Source organism: Lissotriton helveticus, chromosome 9 (assembly GCF_964261635.1).
Source record: "Lissotriton helveticus chromosome 9, aLisHel1.1, whole genome shotgun sequence".
Lineage (NCBI taxonomy): Eukaryota > Metazoa > Chordata > Amphibia > Caudata > Salamandridae > Lissotriton > Lissotriton helveticus.
In genome coordinates this window covers 373,961,496-373,967,495 of record NC_136070.1, presented here as the reverse complement: position 1 = coordinate 373,967,495, position 6,000 = coordinate 373,961,496, and the positions used below count along the sequence as shown (strand labels likewise).

Genomic DNA, 6,000 nt, shown 5'->3' with positions numbered 1-6,000 from the left:
TCAATCATGAAAACCTCATCATAGTGAGGAACCTTAGATTATTCATATACCTTTTCCATTAAATAGAGAGATTACTTTTTTATGAAGACCACCCACAGTACAATAGGGATCTTGAATGGTTAAAGAAGTATTTGGCTGCCAGAGAAGTATTTCATGCTATTATTTTTTTTAAGGATTAAAAATAAACAGGTTTTATCGCTCTTGAACATGTCAAAATGAATTTCAGGCAAAAGTAATGTTTATCTTTTCATATGTATTTTTGTCATGCTACTTTACCTTTACACACAATAGGAACAGGTGTAAGGTGACCATTTGGCAATATATGTGGAACAATTATGTTGTATGTATGAAATATGAGAATGTTCTGCATATGGCAATGGAAATCTCTGCATTTCAAGAGGTGTTCACAATGGTAACAGTTCTATTCTAATGACCGCCTGAGAAAATAGAATGCTGACTTCGGAGCCTCAAATCTGTCTCTGAGCTATTATCCTGGAGCGAGATTGCTCCCTCTTAATCTAATGAATTATATCATAATAATCAGAAATCCGCATCGCTATGAACCGGATTTCATGACTGATGACTGTGTAGAAGAGCTTTTCGTGTTAAAGTATTTAGCATCTGCTCGTCCCTGATAGCTTATTTGTACAGTACCAGATTCCATAACAATAAGTGAGATTTTTGCTCGCAGCCGAATGTATTAGTAGCATCCCTATTGGAAGCAACCTGAAGTATTAAAGCTGACCTGAAAAATACATTGCTCCGTCCTGTCATATGAGGGAAATGGTTTTGGCTGTACTTCATATTTTGATAGAATATGTTCTGAAAATATATCACCAGCAGGAACTGTGGGCCCATTCCATCTCCTTGCACAATATTTAAAAGCAGTGTCATTTCTCCTTACAGTGGATTTATGATGACCATTCCTTCAACTTAAACATGGAGTTTCAAATCATCACTCATTCTATTGTAACCTTATGATTACTTTTCTACTGAATACTCACTTGTTTTTAACCCAGAAACACATTTTATCAACGGACTCATGAATAGCTGCTGTGAAAGAAGAAATATTCTGGTAATTGGGAGAATCGAAAATTGTTGAATGGATTTATGAGATTTATCACTGCAATGGCATTTCAGCCAAATATTTGGACAATAGTTGATATTGCACCGTTTGACTTGCCTTATTCCAGAAATGTAATTTGCGGGACGCTACCTTGATTGAGAAGGCTTGCTGGTAGTATTCGGTCAGCTGGTCAAAAGCACAAATTGTCACTCTTCCCAAATTTCAGATGTAAGAATTTTAGGGATAAGAGTAGTCCTTTCTACTTTGCCAGATGGCAGGACTGGTGAAAAATAAAACTCCCCATGTATGGTTCAGAAATAAATGATTGGACAAAAATATTTTCACCTCTCGATATACACTAGTGATGACATACTTAAAACAAATTTGAGGTCTTACATGCTACTGCGTTATTATGAGTTATTCCACTGTAAACCTATGTCGCATCTGCAATAGATATTGATTAACTAAACATAAAGTCAGGGAGGAATAATTGTACACTTTTTTCCAGGTAATTACATTAATTTCATTGTACATGACTTGTGGATGAGATGGATTTCAAGAAATAGAAACATTACAGTATGACAGAATAATTTCATAACATTTTTCATATTAAACTTTGTAGTAAAGTTCAGAGGACAGACATTTTACAGAGTCACAGAATAAAATGTTTTTTCATGACTTTATCGAAAACCTCTAATTTGCCCAATATTCTGATATTTTCTGAAAATATACAAAGAGAAAACTACAACTCTGACATACTGGTATAATTATCTCTTGCAAAACAAAGGCACTACAAATGTGTCTGGATATCTTTTACAACTGTTTAATAATAATAAGTACATACATCAAAAAGAGCTCAGAAATGGAGTAAAACACTTAGCACTTAAACGGTTAAAGGACAGAATTCCATGTGTTTACCCTTAAATTCATCACCCATCAGTTTGCGCTCAGATTCAATATGGAGGCCCTGTTCGTTAAGAGTTGAATTGACAAAGAGGGATATTTACCTTCCACTGCAATAGAATAAAGCGTTTCTGTATATGCTCAGCAAGTCATAACACTCTTGAATGAGAACCTTGACTGAGCGATAGAGATAGGAAAGCATTGATGACCTGACCTGTAATTGGTTCAGTCTTAATAGTATTGAAGTGCTGATCAGCGCTAGCTGCACCAAGACCAGTATTATACCTTCATGATTGAGGGATCCTGCATTCCTGCACTACCCAAAGTCATAGTAGGGTACATGTTTGATGGGACTCATCTGGCCTTTTACCCCAACCATCACCTGGACATGGAGACTCAAGTAGGGAAAGTGGCTAAATGCACTACATATTACAAGTGTTCTTAGATGCACTCTCCCTTTTCTTAATCAACATCCTAGGGCTATTCACTGAAGTAAAATATTTATGGCTAAGATGCTCTGTTGTAATATGAATGTGATTTAGTTGCAATTTGCAACCAATGATCGGCTTGCCCTTATGCACATTTTGCAAAGAGCAGTGCGCAGAGGCCTATTTAAAGCACTTTAGTGAGCTCACATAATGCCAGTTCTGACAGATCTTCATTGTCTTCCAATTTTTTTGCTGGTGTGTTTAGTTACTCATTTATCAGGCACATATAGATCAAGTAATTTGCCTAGAATTACACAATGTTGAGCTAAGGTGGAGATTCAAACCTGGGGGCATATTACCAACAACTAGCGATAATTATCGCTATGTTGGCTTAGCGGCAATATGTTTATCGCCGTGCTGCGGCGATTTTTATCGCTTAGGAACCTTGCTATTATCAAGGTTTATCTCCAAAGCGATAAAAATCGGCCAAAATGCATGAATATCGCTGAAAAGTCAGCGATATTCATGCATTACCGAGCTAATGCTCTTAGCCATGTTATCCACCTACCATTGGATAACATGGCTAAGAACTGCTCAGGGGCAGATGTTAGCTTTTGGAGATATTCGCGCTTAGCGCGAATATCTCCAAAAGTTGGTAATAGGAGATAGCGATGTTAGCGACTGTTTCCAGTCGCTAACATCTTGGCACGCCCACTTTGCATGTCATTAGTGATAAATTTCACTGACATGCAAAGCGGGGCCCAAGATGGCCGCTATCTCCTACTAGCTGTCGCTAACTGGTGGTAGCGACAGCTAGGTAATAGGGAGATAATTTTATCTCCGCTTTCTTGGCTTTTAAAGCCAAAAAAGCGGAGATAAACCCCCTGATAATATGCCCCTCGTTCCTAAGTTCAAAATTCGGCAGTTCTAGCCTCTAGGCCTCAGCTCCTCCCCAATGGGCTAAAATCAACCCATTGAAGGTAAAGTACAACATAGCCTCCTATTTCTTTTCCCTAAAGATCTGTACCATTAAATCTACCTTTTGGTGACATAGATTTCATCAATATCAACCAATCAGAGGCCTCCGTGTTATACCGGCTATTAATTTAATGATGCCCAAATCAAAATTGAAAGCTTTTAGAGGAAGCTAAGAGTTGCAATTAATTAAATAAATCATCGTGCATGGTCCAATCGCCACCACATTCACATCACCTAGGAATCTATTCTTGCAATCACTTTTTCACAGCTCTTGCATGTCTGTGGTTTTTAATGCTTACAAGTATCTATACTGCAAGCCTTTCAGTTACTAAATTCATGAAACAGTAAAGCATAGTGCTCTATTGACCTGGATACTTATTAAGTCTACCTTTTGCACACACGTATGAGTATTTGGACATCCTGCCTATTTCTCCTAATCAGCAAACATGAACAATTTCATCTTCCAACATTATTTGCTGGCAAATTAATTACATATTTTCTATTTAATTAGCTGTAACTAGTTCTGGTAGAATTTGCTTTGGTGAGATGATAGACAAAGAGAAACCTGCACAGATTGAACCTGTGATCATAAGTTTTGTAAAGCACTCACAGGTTTGCACTATGTATGGGGCAGCAAATGCCAGACCTACAGAAAAAGACTATCCATGGCGCCAACCAATATAGAGAACAATAATTTCATATTTGCAAAGTCTACGCACTCTATAACATGATCTTCTTTTTTGGACGTTCCATTGAAATGGAAGTCCTTCCCGTATCCAAAGTAAAATCAGTTGGGGCTATTGTTGACGTTGATGACCTCCTCTGTCCCCTTGAGAGCCACTGCTCGTACACCTCTCTCGCCTTTTTTCGGAAATTATTTCCGACAATGACGTAGAGCAGGGGGTTCAGGCAACTATTACTGTATGCGAGATATGTTGATATTTGATTGGCGATTGAAATGAAATTATCAATTGGGCAACCAGAAAGGATTTTGTAAATAAATAGTGTATCCAGAAATGTCACTATCTGAAAAGGCAACCAGCAAACAATGAACGCAAGAAGGACTACCAGCATAAGTGTGGAGGCTTTCTGTTCTGTTGGAGTTTCCTTGAACTTTTGCATTGTGTTGTTCTGTAAAACTCTGATAATATGGAAAGTGCAAATGGCTATGATGGTCAATGGTAGTAAAAACCCAGGGATGTTCAAAATCATATGGGATGCAATCCTCCAGTTGGTGGAGGGATACTCAAGGATGCATGCCGTAGTGTTTAATTCAGGAACATATTTTTCCTTTCGGTATATCATGGTAGGCAGACTTAAAAGGAAGGCAAACACCCAGATGACCAGGCAGTTCAATTTGGCGCAGAGAGGACTCCTCATTCGTCCTATGGACATGGTCTTCACCAAGATCAAATAGCGGTCAATGCTGACCATCATCAAGAAATAGATGCTCGAATTCAAGTTCACGTAAATCAATGTATTAACCGCCTGACAAAGGAATTGGCCAAAGGGCCAGTAAAACTGGTTTGTGATATAAATGGCCCAAAATGGCAGGCCAGAAATTAAAAGAAGGTCGGCTGCAGCAAGATTTCCGAAATAGATCTCAGCTATGGTACATCGAGCCTTGTGAAGACATAAAACCCCAAGGACGAAAAGATTTTCTACCACACCTAGTACAAAAATGAACCAGAGGAACATGGGCTGAAAAGTGTATAACCAGTCCCAGGATTCGAAGAAACGACATTCTGCAGAGCCGCTGTCTGCTAGAGATACATTTTTCAAGAGTGTTGTGGAGAGATTGAGAGCGCTGTCCCACATCGTTGCTTCTTCTGTTTCCGGAGTAGCCATAACATAGCTGTATAGAATAAAATCACAGCATTAATCGAGACCAAATAAAAGTCTCAAATTTTTCTATTGACATTTTGAGTGACTAACAGATGGATGGCACACAATAAAAATATATATCATGACAAAAATCAAATTTATTAGTACATAATCCTTGGACAAATTGGTTACATTCAAGCAGCTATAATTGACAATGGTGAATGTCTTGTTATGCTAGTTCAACCTCACAAGTGTTGGTTTTTTGTTTCTGAAGTCTTTGAAGCATAAATAAATATGTTTCCCATATGTAGTTTGAAACAATAATTGTATTCTAGGCTACAAGTCACTGTTTGATTCTTTAGATAATCTTCATTTGAAATTAGCTGTCCTCCTAAAGGATATTCATATATTCCACACAAAGATGTCTCTAAGAACGGAAATGCCATTTCTAAACAATCGTTAGCAAAGCCAATTTGCCTTGCTTACCAATGTTGAGCAAGTGACGCATGAGTGTAAAAAGCAATGAACACATTGCTCTGTATACTTTCAAGATGATTACCACCTTGCATAACACAATGTTTAATTCAGTTATGGGAAAGGGTGGTGTGTTGTAGCAGCATTGATTCGTTGATAAATTCTTTTGTGAGAAGTGCAGATACATTAATAAAATAAGCGCTGACAAATACAATAGCTTTGTCTTGCATTTTCAGACCTTCAGGCTTTGCCACTTTCGCTTAGGAGGTTGGTGAGATCACCTCAGGATAATAGAGGGTCCTGTACTTGTTGCAGGTAGAATTGAGG

The 6,000-nt window shown here is 38.0% G+C and overlaps 1 pseudogene across 1 annotated transcript in view; it reads right to left on the bottom strand.

The window, feature by feature from the left end:
- Window positions 1-1,875: 1,875 nt before the first annotated feature.
- The window catches only part of LOC144781340 (B2 bradykinin receptor pseudogene), a 99,162-nt pseudogene continuing 95,037 nt past the window's right edge, over window positions 1,876-6,000 (bottom strand). Inside the window, exon 2 of the transcript XR_013600959.1 lies at window positions 1,876-5,230. The product of XR_013600959.1 is annotated as a B2 bradykinin receptor pseudogene (transcript). The remainder of the gene's footprint in view (window positions 5,231-6,000) is intronic.